Below are 20,587 nucleotides of genomic sequence, written 5' to 3' on the forward strand. Positions count from 1 at the left end.
TATACACTAGCCTATTAATTGCAACTACAGTTCAGCTACAGCATGCCCAGGCCTCCCGGACTCCGTGAATCAGGTCCCCTTTCCTTTGATGTCCAAATTATAGAGGTGACAACAGATCTCCGCTCGACCTCTGTGTCCTCTGGCCACTTCTGGGCGGCCCCAACAGGATGTGTCATTCTTGCTCACACACCCGCTGCTATAACCTCGCAGATTCGCCTGCTCCTTTCTCCTGCTCTGGCTCCGCCAGGCCTGCTTCCTGCGGGGCCACGTGGACGGCCGCAGGGCTGTCACTGCTGCGGGGGTCAGAGCAGCATGGTCAGGCAGGGGAGGGCCTCTTCCTGTGCTCTGGGCTCTGCTGTGTCACCTGGGATCTGAAGCAGCGATGCTTAGGACTGAGAGTCAGGAAGATTTTGTGTGACGTGTCCCTACTTTCTGGGCCTCCTCCATCTAAGCACTGGGGCTTAACACCAAGTCCTAAAACCTAAGTCCTAGCACCATCCTTCAAGCCTCCTCGGTTGTTAGCCGTCCCAGCAACTACACTTGGGGCTACACTCCAAGTCACAAAAGGTCCCAACCGTATCCACAGAGGCAAACAGGTGTATTGTATCTGGTCGCGGTGCTGATACATGAGGTTGGGAAAGACGTGGCTGGTGGGATGTGGTCAGACTTCTTGGAATCATCCAGTCTGGGGCTGGATGTTAGCTTCTTACAGGATTTCCCTGGCAGAGCAGCTGTCCAGCACCCAAGGTTCTTGGATCCTATGGAAGGGAGACACGGGTCCCTTGCAAAGTTTGGGTGCAACACCCCTGGCGGGAGGGTGAGGAACCCGGGTCCCAGCTGGGTTGTTGTCCCAGAATGATTTACCTACGTCAGTTTTGGACAGTCCTGACTGTGGGCCCATGAGTCTCCTTCACCTTTACACCCCAGCACTGAGCACACAACCGGCATAGGATTGGTCTCTGAGCAGTGCTGCCGGTTTAATGAGCAAATGCACTTCTGTGCCCATTGAAACAGCTCACTTGTTCTTGCCGACGAAATGAGGGAGATTGGTAATAGATGCTGTTGTCCACATTTCTCGACCCCGTGGAAGTGAGGTGCACACTCTGCCTGGGCTCTAGAGGATGTGCCACTCCAGTCCGGGGCTCAGGCTCCCAGCTCCAGGACGGGGTTCAGGCTCCAGGATAGGGCCCTTGGCTCCAGGATGGGGCTCAGGCTCCAGGACGGGGCTCAGGCTCCAGGAGGGGGTTCAGGCTCCAGGACGGGGCTCAGGCTCCAGGAGGGGGTTCAGGCTCCAGGACGGGACTCAGGCTCCAGGACGGGGCTCAGGCTCCAGGACAGTGCTCCCAGCTCCCAGCCCAGCAAGGTCTGCCTCTACTGGTTGCTACCATTCCCTGCAGCCCCGGCCAAGAGGCAAGGTCTTGGATCCGGGACACTCCGCAAGGAAGTCCCTGCGGATGCAGAGGCCTGGAACTTTCCATGGCCTCTCCCGGGGTAGTCTTTTCAAGTCTCCAGTACTTCCATGAATTAGATGCGGAGTATAATGGGAGGTTAGCCACTGTTTGTCAGTTTTTAATGAAAATAATTGGGAAAATTACACCCCTTAAACACTTCTCTAGGACAGTATGTTTTATTCCACTTCCCACTGAAAACCCCTTTTAAAAGGACTGTCCCCATAAAAGGTCTGTTTTGAAAGACTTTGTTTACAGGCAAACACATTTGTTCCATAATAACGAATTTATTTTCTTAAGAGGAAACCAGAGTCAAGATTTTTTTTTCTAACTAAAAGTCATCCTGAGGTTTCATTTTGAATAAACAATTACTTTTGCGCTTCCTGAAAAACTGAAAGTTGCTGCAGGAATTCTCCCAAACTGCTAGGCTTCTAGGTTGTAATCCTGGGTTACAGAAGGCACCGGGCACACAGCACAAAATTCACAGCAGCCTGCACCTGCTCCCCCTCCTGCTGCCAGCCCACCTCCTCAGGTAATGCGTGCTGGACTCTGGAGGAGTCCTTCCTGCCGCAAGTTCTCCCAGGCCAGGGGGCCCGCTTAGTGGCGGGGTTTGTGTCTGCCAGGCCGGAGAGGCCAGACTTCAGCCCCAGCTTTTTTCACATGACATCGCACGGGACATAGTCAACAAGCACGCTGGCACATTCCGCCCTCCAACCTAAGGAGCTGTCCCTTGGAGATTTAGAATAAGTCACCCGTCTTCCCAGAGGAACCTCTCCGCCATGGCTGTGCTGGACTGTGGTATGAAGCTGTTACTTTGGGATGGGGGAACTTTGCAAGCGAGAGCGTAACACAGCAGTAACACTTTTCTAAAAGGAAAAAAAAGAGAGTTTTTATTGCCTTTGTACATTGCCATAGCACTTTTGGGGGGAAATATCAGAATAAATCGGAGTTGGAAACCTGACCTTGGCTGTGTAAGAACAGCGAGAATCTGGTACGTCTTCATTTCCCATTCAGGTCCTCAGCGTACCAGGAAGCAGTTTGCTCAAGTTTTTTTTCTGCATTTAGCTCTCCTGAATGCCCAGCCTCAGTGCCCAGGCCCTGCTGCCAAGGGTCCTGCTGGCGCATTCAGCTGCCGCTCCAGGACACAGCCCTCCGACCGCCTCGCCCCTGGAAGTCTGTCTTACAGCACAAAACAGGTGGAGGGACATTCCGCCTCTGGCGCCTGGCCCGCATGTCTTGCTACTTCTATTGCCCAGTGCCAAGAATGACAACAATCTTCTGTGTGTGCTTGGGGGTGGGAAAGACCAGATATAACTGTGGATAGCAGTGAGCTTGCTCGTTGGACAAGATTCCCAGGGCAGCTGTTGTATCTCAGACACTTGGCTCTATTGCTAGGATGGATGAATAGGAACTTTGGACAAATCATTTAAAAAATTATGCTCCCGTGATGACTGTTGAATATATCAGGGATCATTTTAAAGACTGAATATTTGCTAATATCATAATAAGGAAGTTATTTGCTAACATCATAATGGACTTGGGTGAGTTTACACTTTCAATTCCATTCTGACTATCCCGTTTTCAGTAAAGTCATTAGTATCTGTTGGCAAAAATTTGATCTGACACAAGATTTACAATCTATAGCTACAACTGAGACCCAGTTATCATTTAAAAAAATATGTCTTTATTAATTTCAGAGAATAGAAGGGAGAGATAGAAACACCAATGATGAGAGAGAATCATTTATTAGTTGCCTCCTGCACACTCCCTACTGAGGATCAAGCCCACAACCCAGGCATGTGCCCTGACCAGGAATTGAACCATGACCTCCTGGTTCATAGGTTGACACTCAACCGCCAAGTCACACCAGCCTGGCAGGGTTATCTTTTTTAAAAAATTATTTATTTATGGATTTAAAGGGATAGAGGAAGGGAGAAAGAGCGAGAGAAACACTGACTTGTTGTTCCTCTTATTTATGCATTCACTGATTGATTCTTGTATGTGCCCTGACTAGGGATGGATCCCGCAACCTTGGCATATCAGGATGATGCTCTAACACACTGAGCTACCCGGCCAGGCCCAGGGTTATCTTTTTTATGTGCTGACATTCTAAGTTACACTAACAAGTTAGTTAAATTCACAATGGAATTATAAATTCTAACTTAAAAATTTGCCCATTGTTTGTTCTTAGCCAAAGACTTTAACCTATGTTTGACTCAGTCTTGATGCCTAATCATCTTCTTTATTTTGTGTATAAAGAACAAGATTATATTAGTATTCAATTGGTCGTTATTTCTACTAAATTAAAGGTACACTTTAGTGGAAGATAAAAATGTGACTAACTGAAATGCTATTCCTGGAAAATGAAGTCTCAATGAAAAGTTCTGTGAATTTCAACACTGTCAGTTACATTTCCTCAAGCTCCTCTAAACCGGATTAATGTGCATCAGTTTAAATATAGTGTTGAGTGGTTCTGCCTTCATCTTTTCCTTTTGGTTGAACCTATCTAGACTAATAGTTACAGAGACAATTGCCCCCACTTCAGAGTGGGTTTCGCATGGGCATTATGGATATAGCTACAGGTCCTGTATCACCAGCAAAGCATAGATTAAAATTGGCCTTCACTAAAATGGACTTAACATTTTGTTTTGATTTTTAATATGTTTTTATTGATTTCAGAGAGGAAGGGAGAGGGAGAGAGAGATAGAAACATCAATGATGAGAGAGACTCATTGATCGGCTGCCTCCTGCACGCCCCACCCTGGGGATCGAGCCCACAACCCTGACATGTGCCCTGACTAGGGATCGAACCCTGACCTCCTGGTTCATAGGTCGATGCTCCACCACTGAGCTACACCCGCCAGGCTGGACTTAACATTTATTTTGGTTCTTGGATTGCAGCCGGAAAGTTGGCTCCACGGCATCAGCCATCTGGCCTGCCCTGTCTCGCTTCACGCTGACCATTCACTGCCTCGGCTTGCTACTGCGTCTCTTCTACTCTCTCCTAACTCCTCTACCTGAGTCAAAGCCCAACACGACTTCAGCTCTAGTTCTGGCCAACCTGGTCCGTCCTGCTCAGCAGCTGACACTCACCTGTGCCAGCCTTCCTGTCATTCCTGGGGCCTGGTTCCGCCCAACAGTCTCTGCCAGTTTTGCTACTTACAAACCCATGCCTCAACCACTCCCATGGCGTCTCCTTCTGCCACCACCTTTTCTCCGACCCTCCTGCTGTCTGTCTGCCTGTGTTGGCCGCTCTCGGCTCAGCTGCTGGCACCTGCATGAGCCACATACTGATAGAGCCAAACACAAGGTCAACGTGGCCCTGCCGGGCTGACTTCGGTCCTTCCTCCGACCCCATGGTCGTGGCACTGGCACGTGATCTCCTTGGGATTCCAGTCTTGGTTTTCTACTCTTTCCTGGAGTTCGTTTCCCCTTGGTGCCTCCGGGGAGCACCCTCCATGTTCCTTCTCCTCCGCCTCTGGCCGGGGTGCCCAGCAGGTCCCCAGGCCCGGCCCAGATTCACTGGGATGCTCTGTCACCACCTGCTTATCTACCCTTCTTATCTTTTTGGACAGGTGGATAGTGTTGCCTCTGTTCACCGGCCCAGGGTTTAAGGCAAAATACGCCTACAGCCCAGCCAGCGTGGCTCAGTGGTGGAGCATCAACCTGTGATCCAGGAGGTCACGGTTAGCTTCCCAGTCAGGGCACATGTCCAGGTTGTGGGCTCTATCCCCAGTGTGGGGCGTATAGGAGGCAGCCGATCAATGATTCTCTCTCATCATTGATGTTTCTATCTCTCTCGCTCCCTTCCTCTCTGAAATCAATAAAAATATATTTTAAAAAATAAGCCTACAGATCAGGGCAGCTGCAACTAAATGTAAGTGGGAAAGATGACACTTATGGTAAGGAAAGAGTTATGGGGAAGGAGATGGGGTGAGAGAATCTGAGTGGAGTTCTGAGTAGGAGGAGGTAAGAATAAATATAAGGGAAATGAAAGACTGGGTGGTGGGGGAGGTGAGAAAGAGATTGTGAGTATTGCTGGGCCATGAGATCTACCGACTCAGAGCCCTGCCGTTTGACTAGTAACATGCCTTTCACATGCAATGGATGAAGTTTAATGAATGTCACAAAACAGACAACTTTAAAAATACAATGTTAAGTTTTTAAAAAAAGCAAATCGCACAAGGCTATATGCAGTATGTTGCTATTTTATAAAAGGTTAAAATATTTTCATATACAGTGGGGCCTTGACTTACGAGTGCCCCAACTAATGAGTTTTTCGAGATACGAGCTGTCTCTCGGCCGATTTTTTGCTTCGAGTTGCAAGTTAAAATTCGGGTTACGAGCCAGCTTCAGATACCCAACCGCTAGTTGGCGCAGCGAACGTCACAGTGAACGCCACAACATCAGCCTAGCATTCAATTCATTGTAATGGTGAAAATTGATTTGACATATGAGTAATTTGAGTTACGAGCTCCGTCACGGAACGAATTAAACTCGTAAGTCAAGGCCCCACTGTATGTGTATATGTGTGTGTGTGTATATATATATATATATATATATATATGCTTAGGAATTCATGCCTTTGTTGTCAAACTATAAAAACATACACGGAATGATAAACGCCAGATTCACGCTGGTGGTTACTTACAGGGAAGGATAATGGGGACTAGGCTTGGGAGAGAGGGCACTGGGATTTCATCTGCACCTGAAATATTTTCATTGTTTTTTAAAAATTCAAAGTAAGGTGCTCAGGCAAATAAGGAAGATGTTATACTTTGAGTTGACTGATAGGTACCTGCAAGTTCACTATAGAATTCTTTATAGTTTTCTGTATTCTGGAAACACCTCATTATTAAAATAAAGAGGAAGGAAGAACAGTGAACTCAAGTTGCTGCAAGACGGGCCTGCATATTTGCACAGATACATTAATTATTTGGGAATATTTAAATACATTTTTAAAATATTCTCACTGGAAGATATGTTTTTACTGATTTTTGGAGAGAGAGAGAAGGGGGAGAGAGAGAGAGAGAGAGAGAGAGAGAGATGAGAGAAACAGCAATCGGTTTCCTCCAGTAAGCCCCACCAAGGATCGAATCCGAAACCTAGGTAAGAGAAGAGAAAACAGCAATCGGTTTCAGTATGAGCCCCACCAAGGATCGAATCCGAAACCTAGGTATGTGTCCTGACTGGGAACTGAACCAGTTGCATGGGACAATGCTGGCCATACTGAGCAACGCTGGCCGGGGCTTTAAATATATTTTTAATCTAAATCTTTATCGACACAAGTCTATTTATGGATGAAGAGTATTTCAGATTTAGCCCTATCTGAGACTCAAATATAACTCAAATGTAACCTACATATAACCTAGTGTCCCGTGGGGCCCAGCCACTGCAGTCTCATTCAAAAAAACACATGTCTAACCCCAGCAACCTTGGGAGAGAAGGAAGCCTCTGCGGTGGGGGTAGCTGCTGCCACGTGAATCCCACTCTGGAAATATCCCTGTTTTTGACAGGAGAGATAGCGCTATTGACATATGGGACAGACAGAAAAGGGATCTGACCTACCTTAAGGATGGATGTGACCTGCCTGGGCTTTTAGGGTTTTTGTAGATTTGTCTTCTCTTGGTCCGATGATAGCTGAGATTAACCTCTCTCCCTGGTCAGCAATTATATTCTTTACTCCTCTCCCCCGCCTTCTGCAGGGAACTCTGTGAATTCCATGACATTAAATCATTCTCAACCCTGAGACTCAAGATCCCCCATTACTTCTTCTTCCTTACCTACTTGAATATATTTAATATGATGTATTCTTTAACTTACGACTATTTTTTCCCTGAGACGGTAAACTTGGTATTTAAATTCTATTTTCTCACTCAGAGTTCTATCATCTACAGCAAGTTCTGATTTTAGTTCCTCTACTTATAGTTTGTAGAATCAAAAATATGATCTCTCTCCAATTTCACTGCTGTTTGAATTCAAATGTTTGTCATCCGATTCCACCATTCATTGGTTTCCCCAGGCAGATAAGTAAATCCGTTACACAGCTAATTTATTGAATGATAGTGATTCCTAGCTCAAGTATTGAATTGTATTCACATCCAGGGGCGCCTCAAATTCTGAACCATTTATGCTAGATTTCTGGAATTCCTTTCCTCTGATGGAATGATTCAGGGCTAAAATAGAATTTTTAAAATAATGACTCTCATTCAAAAATTATACACTCAACCTAGCAAGTGAAAAGGGATGGCAAAAAAGAAAAAAATTAAAATGGGGCTAGGAGCCCAGCTGACATGGCTCACTGGTTGAGCATTGACCTGTGAACCAGGAGATCACAGTTTGATTCCCATTTGGGGCATATGCCTGGGTCGCCGGCTGGATCCCCAGTGTGGGGTGTGCAGGAGGCAGCCAGTCAATGATTCTCTCTCACCATCAATGTTTCTACCTCTCTCTCCCTCTCCTCTCCTCTCTAAAATCAATAAAAAATATATTTTAAAAAATGGGGATAAGAGATTGCAAATGGAACAAAGAACACAGAAGAAAACGGTAGGTTTGGGGGAGAAATATTACACTAAAAGAAGGCAGGATGGAGAAAAAGTTTATCGTAAAGGCACAAAATGCTAGTGTCATGGCATACTGAAATATAAATGGAGGTCAAGTGTCTAAATAATGGCCAGACCCAAGGTGTAGATCTGTGAACTTAGGGAGAAGTAGCCTTAAAGATCCCTTACCCTGAGGCCAATTGCACATCTGTGGTGTGGGTTACCCCACCTTTCTTCTATTCACTAGCCCCTACCAGAGCACATGACATCTGTACAGGGAGAGGCCAACACCAACACAGCCTCCCACCTTTCCAAAAGGAGAATTTATTCTATTCCTGTCTAGAGATAACTTTTTAAAAATTATTATTTTTAATCCTCACCCGAGGATATTTTTCCATTGATTTTTAGAGAAAATGGAAGAGAGAGGGAAAGACAGAGAAATATCGATGTTAGAGAAACACATTGATTGGTTGCCTCCTGCATGCAACCAGAGCCTGGGAGGAGCCTGCAACTGAGGTATCGAACCCAGGACCCTTGGGACTGCAGTCCAAGGCTCTATCCACTGGGCCAAACTGGCTAGGGCTAATGGTAACATTTTGTTGTTGTTTTCACTTGAGTTACTTTAGGACTCTGGAAATGACAGCTCTGAAGCTAGCCAAGATGTCACACAGGAAGAAATTTTGGTTCTGATGAAAACATTGGAATAGGAAATTATGAGATATTAAGGGACAAATAGAGGTTTCCCCCTCTTCTTGGCAAGTCAAACGCCCAGTTATCAAAGAGCGTAAGAAAATACTGCATACATGAGCAGAACTGCTTCTGAATAAAATGTCTAGGATGTAAGTGCTGCATCACTTCCCAGTTAAGCATTCTGTAAATAAAGCCTCGCTCTTCCTCTGTGTTCCTGGAAACTTCCATGGGAGACAGAGTGGAGCGAAGCAGTGGAGCCACCCAGTGGCCGAGTGGGTAACCACAGCAGTCGTGAGCTTCCTGGTGCATTTCGTCTGTTTCCTGTGTGACAAACTGTGTATATTTCCTCTTGAAAATATGACACTAAGCACTTCTAATAAGAAATTTAATAACAGAATAGTAAATAGGAGATCCACAACTTGAATAGTAAATAGGAGATCCACAACTTGAATATCACTCTCAGATTCTTCACATAAAAGTCTGAAGAATTTGTGAACAAGCAACTTTTAAAAATAGAAGCTTCCACAGATACAAAAATGGTGGGGAGCAAAGATCATCTCTCATTTGAACAGAGAAAAAGCACCCACTTATGCCGGGCTTTCTTTTCCTCCTTGAAGCGCCTTTACTTTCGTAGGTCCCTTGGTGTCCTCACAAATGTAGGGGTTTATAAGGGCGGAGCCCCACGATTTTCCCTTCCTGAAGTGCTACTCTATAAGCTGCAATTTGGGACAAGAGTGAATAAGAAATGGCTATGTTAACCAAAGAATGACTTTCATAGACAAAATAAAAAGCTATAAGCATATAATTATAGGAGATTCCAGTCATTTGTGCGATGATAAGTAATAGATTAAAATGCTGAGTTTGGCTGAAGAGTTAGCAGGAAAATGCCTGCAATATGGCCAGTGATTAAATGACAGAAGAAAATGTATTAGAGATAAAAATCAGGCACAACGTTGAGATTCCTGTGGTTGTTCTTCTGGGTGGATAACCAGCAAGTTAATTGGGGGATGCTGCTTTTAGCTACCTGGGATTCCTAGCAGATGTCTGAAGAATGATGCCCCTCCCCCAACAGTTTTTGCTAACCCCAGGATACAGCTCCTCAGTGTGGCCAGATTTCCATCTGGGAGTTCTCCCAGACACTCCGCTGTCTATTACGGCACCATGAAAGAGGACATAGATGGTAACACCAAAATCCTACAGAAACGGAAGCTAGAAGCAGTGTTAAATAGAAACAAATAGAAATGCCATCAATTTTGTGGGCTTTTATATCAACAGCTCTATCGATTATTGTGACCTTGGGCACATAACTTAACTTCTCTATAGCTCATTTCCCTTCTCTGTAAAATGAGTATTATCATCTAGTCAATAATATTTATTGTTATTATACAGCAGAAATTGTTCTGGGCAGCAGTGATGAAAATAGGGTTAAGGGGAGCTCATAGTCTGGTGAGAGAGACAGACTTACAGAAAGACAATTACCACATGGTAAATGCAGTAGATGTCACTCGGAAGCATTGAGAAAACAGCTAAGGATGGGGAAGGGTGAGTTTGAAAGTGGGGGCTTAGGGTTTATCTTGAAGGGATTCAAGAGCTCACTAGATAAAAGCACCTAGCACCCCCCCCCCCACATTGGTAATAGGCACCCTGCTAATGTTAAGTTGCTTTGCCTTCCTTCTGGAGTGATCTTAGGTGCAGCTTCTTGCAACAGAACTGAGCATTTTGCTCTGGGCAACGTCAAAGTTGTGAAACATAAACCCCTTCAGGGAGATAAAATCCTGCATTCTTTACCAATGAGTATTACAAAGACTATACTCAAGAAGCTGTCCCATGACTCCCTAAAGCCTGGAATTTAACAAGTTTTCTTGGTCAAAGCCAGCTTGCTATTTCAAAGACTCAACCTAGTTTCAAACCCTAGGGAGTCATGAGGAGTAATACACAAAGAAAGAAATTAAGAAGGGGAAAGAAATGTGAAGTCAGCCAAGATTTTTCTTAAGAACTTTGGCCTTTTCTCTTGACCAATTATGCAACTATTTAAAAATTGTTAGGCATAAAGTTTGGAAATATTTTTCTTTTTTTTTTTAATATATTTTATTGATTTTTTACAGAGAGGAAGGGAGCGGGATAGAGAGTTAGAAACATCGATGAGAGAGAAACATCAATCAGCTGCCTCCTGCACACCTCCTGCTGGGGATGTGCCTGCAACCAAGGTACATGCCCTTGACCGGAATCGAACCTGGGACCTTTCAGTCTGCAGGCCGACGCTCTATCCACTGAGCCAAACCGGTCAGGGCAAGTTTGGAAATATTTTTCAATAAAACATTAAAAGCATAAAATCTTTGGAGTGCAAAGTGCTTTGAATGAATGAATGAATAAATGAGTGAGTGAAATGGGTTTCTAGTGTACAGTATTTAAAGTACTTGACTTAGCTGTCATTCCTCTTTCCTCTTCCTTGTCAATCAAACCAATCCATTATTCTCATGATCCAAGATCTGGCCTCGGAATCTTAACACAATTAATAAGGAAGGCACTACTAACATAAAGAAATGGTTGCCCTGGCCGGTGTGCACAATGGTTAGAGCGTTGCCCTTGCATCCAAAGGTTTCGGGTTCAATTCCAAGTCAAAGGCATGTACCTGGGGTGCAGGTTTAATCCCCAGCCCCTGTTGGGGCGCGTGCGGGGGGTAACCAAGCAATTGTATCTCTCTCACATCGATGTTTCTCTCTCTCTCTCCCCTCCTCCCTCCCTCCCTCCCTCCCTTCCACTTTCTCTAAAAATCAATGGGAAAAAAATATCCTCGGGGAAGGTTAACAACAACAACAAAATTGTAGTTACTGGAGGTGAACCTGGCAGGATGGTGGAGAGTGGGTGAGGGTGAGGCTCTTTAAGAATGGCGCAGTGAGCCCTAGCTGGTTTGGCTCATTGGATAGAGCGTCGGCCTGAGGACGGAAGGGTCCCAGGTTTGATTCCAGTCAAGGGCACATGCCTGGGTTGCAGGCTTGATCCCCAGTAGGGGGCATGCAGGAGGCAGCCGATCAATGATTCTCTCTCATCATTGATGTTTCTATCTCTCTCCCTCTCCCTTCCTCTCTGAAATCAATTAAAAAAAAAAAAAAAGAATGGCGCAGTGAAAGGCAGGCCTCGAGAAGGCACACATGCCAGTCTGGTGGTGTGGGGCCTGTCTTATCTCCTCGGCGCAGCTGGAGGCCGAACTGAGCATCCCAGCTGGGCCAGGGAAGGGCAGGGGTGGGGTTTTGATGAACAGAAACTCCGGGGGAAGTGTGAGGAAACGTTGGAAAAGGCCAAGGAAAGCAAGAACCATGTAAATTACTGTTTGCCTTTTGCACATCGCCCAGCCCACTTTGACATGGCAGATGACACACTTCCCCTCACTTTCCTCCTCTGATTTTGGCTGAGATGAGCTGGGTCGCAGAAGCGCCTGGGGCACCTCCCTTACTTCCTTGTCTCTTACAGTCACTTACGTGCTTATTTTTTCCAACTAAATTGCAAACTCCTTGAAGGCAGCTACATCTTACTACTTTGTGTCCTCCGCGATAGTGAACAGCACAGCTATTCTTAACGCCAGTGGTGGACAGAAGTGTTTTTGCAGGTGAGCTAACGACCCACATGCCTCTCTGCACGTCATGGTCTCTGACTGAAAGCACACAGGGCATCCTATCAAACAGACCCCACCCTTCCCGGCTGTGTCCCCAACTGGCACTTCAACTGGGGAGTTCATCCCAAGGCAGCATCCCCTGCGGCCACGCCAGGCCTGCCACTGAGAGCAACCCCAGAGCTCCATAAGGATGGGGTGCTCCTCTCACTAACATATTTTCTGGGCCTTCTCATGGAATGTTGGCGGGGTAGAGTGGATGTGCAGGTAACATACATGGTACGGTTTAACATGCCTATCTGCCTGGCCCCGGGATTCCTTGATCTACATTGTGTCAGGAAAACTCTGGTATTGCAGCTATATTACATGTAGGCCATGGGTCCCAGTCTTAGTCAATCAATCAATCAATCAGCCAGTCAATCAATTCTGAAAGTTACCTTTAGCTTCATGAACTAACACATTAAATGCGGAATCTCTAGTCAGTGTATTCGTATCAGTTAATTGCCCCAGTCTAGTGTCATATGTCACCCTCCTCGATCTCACATTCAGAATACATTCCCATGCAGGTCCCTGATTTCTGCTGAGACACATTAGCAGAGTTTGCCATTATTTTCTGTGTAAGCTATTTCTTCCTGGGTCACAGTGTGCACTTGCCCCTGAGCATGCTGAAATTTAACCCAGCTTATAGGGCTGGTGGGTCTGGAGGAGAATAAAGATCCTCTTTTAAGAAACTGCCCCCACGTGAGGTTATCACAGAGTTTTCCAGCAAAGGGCTGGCTACATCCACTGACAGAGGAGGCTGAGTGACGTGGTTTCCAGGTTGTCAGTGTCATCTGGGTCCAAGCGGATGCCCCCACTCCAATGATCAGGATCCCATTCTTCCCCGTGTAATACCCTAACTGTCACAAAAATGTGATGGGTCTGTGCATTCAGTTATTGCTGTAATTCAGCAACCCTTCAGTTAAAATGTTGTGCTTGATTTTCAACGATATTACTGCTGTGCCCGAGAGAACTAAATGGTTCCTTATAGCTGTCAGGGAGTGTCAGGGAAGCATTCTGGTCTCTGACTGTGACTTGAGCTGAGAGTTGAAAGACACGAGCTCGTCACTTTCTTCCTATGAGGGCTAAGGTGCTCTCAGAGGAATCGATCTCCTACCCCTGTCCTTATAGACACCTTAACTGCCATGATGGTCCTGTGCGGCCACCGCTTGGGCAATCCCTGGCTTCAGCTGGCTCATCATCGCTGTCAACCACAGATGAGAGTTGGATGAACTGCCTCATTTCCCACTGGGGAGGAGCGCGGCCAAAGGGCACGGCCACAGCAATCCTCCAAGTGCCTGTGTGTCTGTCTCCTAGGATCACTACTGATGCAATTCTGTGTCAGTCAGGGGCCAGTTAGGAGGCAGAAACAATATGCTGAATATGGAAGGTTAAGTACAAAGATTCCTACTCACAACAGGGAATTGGAAAGATAGGGAGATGTCGGGTAAGGAGCAAAGAGAATGCTGAGGAATGTAAGAAAATCAGATAGAGGGACCAGCTATGCCTGAGGGCTGAGACAGACCATCCTTGAAGAGGTCTGGTGACTGTGACTCATCTCACATCAGAGAAGTTCCCTGAGGGTGCAGAGCTGCTAAGGGGGTGAAGGAAAGCTGTTCATGGAGGGTGTTGTACTGATGGTCCTCACTGGGGTGCCACTGGAGGGGTTGTGGGAGAAGCTGTTCATGGAAGGGGCTGCGCACTGCTGGCCACTGGGCATGGCTGGAAGGGGCCACAGCAGCAGCCACGGGCTGGGAGAGCTGCCTAAGACAGCGGTTCTCAACCTTTGGCGGTTGAACGACCCTTTCACAGGGGTCGCCTCAGACCATCCTGCATATCAGATATTTACACTATGATTGATAACAGTAGCAACATTACAGTTATGAAGTAGCAACGAAAATAATTTTATGGTTGGGTCACCACATGAGGAACTGTATTTGAAGGTCCAGAAGGTTGAGAACCACTGGCCTAAGAGGACACTGCATGCTCAGGCCGGGGATCTCTCCCTCCTCGGGGTCCCTCCTTTGTCCTCCACTGTCAGAGTTTATTTCAGCACAACTTGAAAAGGAGAACTATTTAAAGAATTTATCCCTATTATCACAAAGCAGGCAGTGAACTGTTTGGGGGACTCCTTTAGGTAATAATGTAATAATCAGCTCAATAAATCTATGTCCATTAACTGGGAAAACCTTACAGGGAAGACTGGATTTTATGGGGGCTTTGGCAGTTGTTACGAATGGCCCCTTGAGGAGCTGATAAAAGCCATGGACTCTCCCTCTGGATAACTGCACATGTGTGCATACGTACAGTCTCATAGGCAGTCCAGAGTAACTGTACCCAGATTAAGAACCCCTGGTTAGGCCAATGACTGTTCCCCATGCTCAAATCAGTGACTTATTTATTTGCACTTAGAGTAGCAAATTTAATATCCCAAACTCAACTATGTTTGCTTTCAGCACCAAAGGTAAACATTTGAGAAACATAGCCAGTAGTGCTAGATAGTTCTATTTTGAGGGGAGGAACTTGGTGAAATTTATCTGGAAGAGAGAGGCTGAATACCAGAGGAAAGGCAAGCATTGTGAAACAATTGCAAGGCCACCATTGGGATTTGGACTTGGGTAGCTGCCTGTAGACGGAACGGGGTATCTATCCTGACCTGCTGTGCTTTGGGAAGGTACGTTATGGCAGCTGGCCTCCAACACGACATGGATGGTCCTTACCTCCTGGTGTTCATGCTCATGTCTTCTCTCCTCCCACACCGACTCGGAGCTGGGGTTTGTGACCAAGAGCACCGTGCAGGTGACAGGATGATTTTCGAGACTAAGTCAGGAATGCCGTTTCTGCTTTTACCTTGGTCCATTGGATCTCTTTCTGGGGGAATCCAGCCACCATGTTGTGAGAAACTCAAGCAGTGCTGTGGAGAGATCCACAGGGAAAGGCGCTGAGACTTCGCACCAAGAACCAGCTGCCTTGCCAGCCTTATGGAGAGCCACCTTGGAAGTAGATCCTCCAGTCCCACTGGGCCTGCAGATAACTGAATGCCATCTGCAATCTTGACTGCAGTGTCATGAGACATCGGACCAGAACCATCAGCTAAGCTGCTCCCAATGTTGTGACCCACAGTTTTGGGGTAATTTGTTTTGCAGCAATAGACAACTAATGTATACACTTAGGTCAAAATTCTCTAAAGGGTGAAAAATATAAGGAATTGCTCCCCCCCCCCCCGGTCTCTCTGGTCACCTGAAGGAGAAGTCAGTATAGCTATTTAGCTATGTTTTTTTCAAGCATTATCATAAATAAATCACTCCATAGAATCATCAGAGAAATAACAGACTTCTGTGTTAGCCAAATGGTCACTCTAAGTCAGGGGTGGGGAACGCTTTTTCTGCCAAGGGCCATTTGGATATTGATAACATAATTTGCGGGCCATACAAATTTATCAACTTAAAAATGAGCCTGCCAAATTTGGTCAAACGTTTAATTAGCTCACCCCTAATGCCTTGGCAGGGCCAGACCAAATGATTTTACAGGCCTTACGCGGCCCGAGGGCCAGACATTCCCCACCCCTGCCTAAGTACTGACTGGACATGTAGTTTCTGAAAAGCAGGAAATCCAATTGCTAAGCCAGCTTATGAAGATTTCTATTGATGCAGAAATTTATAGAAATAACAGATGTGTCCTTATAAAGATTGTTCTAAAATCACAGTGTGTCTAAATGCTCATTACGGCTGCCATAATTGATGAAGGTATACGGAATAGTGTGTGCCCAGGTGAGTGAGTATTCTGAAGGGGCCGGAAACTATGCTGGAGGATGGTTGAAGGATTTGGAGCTCTTTAATTTGGAAAAGAAGATGAGAGAGAGAGAGAGAGAGAGAGAGAGAGAGAGAGAGAAAGAGAGAGAGAGAGAGGCTGGCATTTAACAGGTATACATTTGAAGGGCTGGCATGTGGAATAAGAGTTATATTTTGGGTTGGGGTTGGTCAAGAGGAGAAAAGTGGCTTAATGAGAAATCATAGGAATGCAGTTTCTACTTCGCTTAGAACCATAGCTGTTGAGCAACGGGCCGTGCTGTAGTGAAAACTAGGGCATCTCCTCTCCTTGGATGGGTTTAATCCGAAATGGGCCGATGGCCCTTCATAGATGTGGTAAGGGTGATCCCCGCAGTACTTGGGAAACTGATCTAGGGGACCTGAAGTTGTTGTGCCTGAAAGCCTCTCCCTCCTAAACGTGTCTTCTTACGCATGAGCATCTCTAAATAAGAAGTTCAGGGTAGTGGGAAGTGTGTGCATTACAGAGGAATCGGAACTCTATTGGAAAGCTACTAGCTGTGTGACTGTGGGCAGGACATTTAGCAGTTCCAAGCTTCACTGCCCTTACTACCTTCGAGGGTTGTTCTGAGGTTTCATCAAATCACTCATGTGCCTTTTGATGCATATGTGGATTTCTTTCTTCCATTTTCAATGGTATGGTTCATAATCAAACATCTGGGACCCATTAAGATTTTGAGAGTGCAATGTTGAAATGAGCTCATTCTCCTAGGCTGTAGCTGTAGGATTTCATTTGTTTTTCAAATAATAAACTTGATTAATATTTGATTAGATGCTTTGTGGCACAGCATCTTTTTTTTTTAAGGGAAAAGACAAGTTTGTTGTGTGTAGAAATAGAAGGAATCAGAAGCCAGATGGCCAACATCATCTTTGAAATTTGCAACTGCAAGATCATCACTTGACTAAAGTCTTTCCTCCCAAGAGTTTATTAAAAAAATCACACCAAAAACAAAAGCCAAAATATCACAAACTAGGTTATTCAATATCAATGAAGTATTTTACCTTCCTGAAAGGTATTCCACATTTCAGCAAAAAACAAACAAACCAACCCCAGTAACAAGGCCTTTATTTTCTTTAAAATAGTAAAATAAATTGGAATATAGCAGACTGAGTCAGTATAGGCTTTTCTAGCTGCCCTTCCCACCCCAAAGATTACAATAATTGGAAGTAAATAAACACCTCACAAATACTGGAGTCGGTTTTTATTATTTACAAATAATTTTTTAAATCTTTGTTTTTATTTGTTAACAAAGAAAGCTACTGTAATGGCAGATCAACCCAAATTCTTGAACTAGCCACTAAGATGACGTGTACTGAATTAGTTAATAGTCTTAAAAGTAGATTTAGTCTTAACGATCACAAATCTTTGTTATCTATTAGCATCCTATTCTTAAGCACTCACTACAGGCTGTCCTTAAGTAACAAATGGAAGCTGAGCTATGCAATCCTTCTTTCACATTTCCTTTTCTTTTTTTTATAGATTTTTTTTATTGATTTCAGAGAGGAAGGTAGAGGGAGAGAGATAGAAATATCAATGATGAGAGAGAATCATTGATTGGCTGCCTCCTGCATGCCCCATACTGGGGATGGAGCCCTCAACCCGGGCCCTGACAGGGAATCGAATGGTGACTTCTTGTTTCATGGGTTGATGCTCAACCACGGAGCCACGTCGGTCAGGCTACACTTCCTTTTCTTATCTGTGACACACACAATGACTAGGCGCCCAAGGCCCACAGCAGCCTCTGAGTGACTGCTGAATTGCATCCCCTCAATGCTATCTATTTTTCCTACTGGAGGTTCCAAGTTAAACACTGTCAGTATTCTGGGGACCACTTTCATGCATGGTTCTACATATATACATAATTTAACAAAAATGGGATATTTACGTACAGTTTTTATTGTGACCAAGTTCAACAGCATCAAAAGCATTTTTAGGTACTTAATTCAGGTGGCTATAAAGTTAAAAAAAATCACTTTTTCAGACCCTATATATATCATTTTTATATCCATGTATTTCAATCTCTTGAATGTTCATTACACTTTAAAATATTTTTGTCCATGCTAGTGAACCTTTGATGGGCTCTGCTTTAAATAGTGCTCATCAGCCCTGGCTAGAGCATTGGCCCGTGCACGGAAGGGTCTTGGGTTCAATTCCAAGTCAAATACACGTACCTGTGTGTGGGAGGCAATCAATTGATGTGTCTCTTCACATCGATGTTTCTCTCTATCTAAAAACAATGGGAAAATACCGTCTGGTGAGAATTAACAGCAAAAAAAGAATAGTGCTTATCATAGTGAGGTGTACATTCTGTTTTAATATTTTTACTAATGTATATTCTCATTAATGTACATTTCACAGTGCCCAGTGAGAGGACCCCATTACTCTAAAGCAGTGGTTCTCAACCTTCCTAATGCTGCGACTCTTTAATACAGTTCCTCATGTTGTGGTGACCCCCAACCATAAAATTATTTTCGTTGCTACTTCATAACTGTAATTTTGCTACTGTTATGAATTGTAATGTAAATATCTGATATGCAGGATGTATTTTCATTGTTACAAATTGAACATAATTAAAGCATAGTGATTAATCACAAAAACAATATGTAATTATATGTGTTTTCCATGGTCTTAGTTGACCTCTGTGAAAGGGTGGTTCCACCCCCAAAGGGGTCGTGACCCCACAGGTTGAGAACCGCTGCTCTAAAGGATTCCTGGAAGTCTGAGTCACAAGCATAAGTGACAAGATCTGCAGGTTTGGGTGGTTGTGGAGACTTCCTGATTTAAATAGGAATTAGACAAAAAAAGAAGCCATAGAGGTGACAGTTTGGGGCTTATATGGTGGCACGATGGTGCCATAAAGGATCCAGCATCTTTTAATTGTTCTGCTCTGTTTGTTGCTTTGTGACTAAACTATGGTTGCTGCACCTCTACCCCTCCAGGAAGAGAGAGACAGGTGTAGGGCAAGGATGAGCCCGATCTGCACATGTCCATCCTTCCCAGAAGCCCCAGCAGCAGCTTCAACTTTCATCTTATTGGCCAAATTGTGTTAAAATGGCTGCCCTTAGATATAAGGGAGTCTAAAAAGGCATTTTTTTCAGCTAGAAAAAAAAGGTTTCATTAGGTACTAGTGACTAGTCAGAAAAAGACCAGAGACTTCTACAGAAAACCGGAGCAAGCTGTCCTTATCCCATGACAAGAAAGAGGACTTCCTCTTATTTCAGAAGAGCATTGAAAGGGTATGGGTGATGGGGTAGGTGTCCTACCACAAAGGGCCAGGTACAGGAGGAGAGGTGTGAGGGACCCATCCTGCTGCATGCGCGGCTGAGAGGGAGAACTTGCTCTTGGTCACGAGCACAGTGGTAGCAAACCATCACTAACCCTCCTGAAACAGGAAAAGGAGACCAGCTCCCCAGAGTCCCCCAAATCATCTGCTTGCATCCTCTGGACTCCTGGAGCTGTGAAAATGCACATCTAACCAACTCTAACTTACTGCACTGGCTCCCAAACTCGTGAAGAAAACGGAGTGAGTCAGCTTGGGGCACTGCACTTAACCTTTGCGTTCCCATGTTTAAGCCATAAAACAGAAAAATAACACGGTGCTGAACACACAGTAGGTGCTCAGGACACACTTGTCAACTTTTGTGAAGACCAAGAGGAAGGAAATGGAAATGAACATGTGTCTGGGAGACTGCCACTCGCTAGACCTGTACCGGACGGTTTCCATACATCGCTCATGGACTCAACAGCACGCAGTCAGGTAGGCATCACGGGCTCCATCAGAAGTAAACTGAGGCTCAGGAAGGTTAACTAACCACTCACACTAGGAGGTAGACTTCAGGGTGATCTGAAAGCCTCTGCGCCTTCTGCAAAGTGCCCCACGGTCTCTCCGCTAAAGCTGCGGGAACCTTGCTTTGCAGACAGTCCACACTAAACATTTTGAGAAGTCTGATTTAACATCAGACTTTTCCAGAGACAACTCTTAGGATGGAGGAACCCGCCCCAAATCTTCGGGGTCTGGTCCAAGCAGGACATGCCAACGCCCGCTAAGCTAGCGGTGAGGCCTGCGTGAGGCCCCGCGGGCTCCGGCGGCGCAGGGCTGGCCGGGAACTGCGCCCGGGCTGTCCTGGGGGAACCCGGCGCGGGTGGTCGGCGGGTCCGGCGGGCGGGGCGTCGGTAGGGCCGCGCGTGACGCACTTCCGGCCTGCGGCTTCCGGCTTAAAGGGCCCGGACCTGGCTCCCAACAACAACAAAACGGGTGCGCGGGCGGCGGCGCCTCGGCTCCAGTCCCCGCCCTCCTGCCACCTGCCACCTGCCGCCGCCCGGCCGCGCCTGGCCTCTCCGGCTAAGAGGCCGCGATAAACTTCATCAATGAAATTACTACCTGAAAAAATTACCTGTGGGAAGCCATGTATGGCACGGAAGTTAATAAG

The 20,587-nt window shown here is 45.6% G+C and overlaps 1 long non-coding RNA gene across 2 annotated transcripts; it reads right to left on the reverse strand.

The window, feature by feature from the left end:
* Positions 1-1,752: 1,752 nt before the first annotated feature.
* On the reverse strand, positions 1,753-18,370 carry LOC111825227. Of its 2 annotated transcripts, XR_002828372.1 has the most exons (4): positions 18,329-18,370; positions 15,050-15,243; positions 7,017-7,159; positions 1,753-2,314 (listed from the first exon to the last, which is right to left on the reverse strand). It is a non-coding gene; the product is annotated as an uncharacterized LOC111825227 (long non-coding RNA). The 2 variants fall into 2 exon arrangements; XR_002828373.1 differs by lacking the exon at positions 7,017-7,159.
* Between the last annotated feature and the right edge of the window lie 2,217 nt (positions 18,371-20,587).

Source organism: Myotis lucifugus, unplaced genomic scaffold, assembly GCF_000147115.1.
Source record: "Myotis lucifugus unplaced genomic scaffold, Myoluc2.0 scaffold_18, whole genome shotgun sequence".
Lineage (NCBI taxonomy): Eukaryota > Metazoa > Chordata > Mammalia > Chiroptera > Vespertilionidae > Myotis > Myotis lucifugus.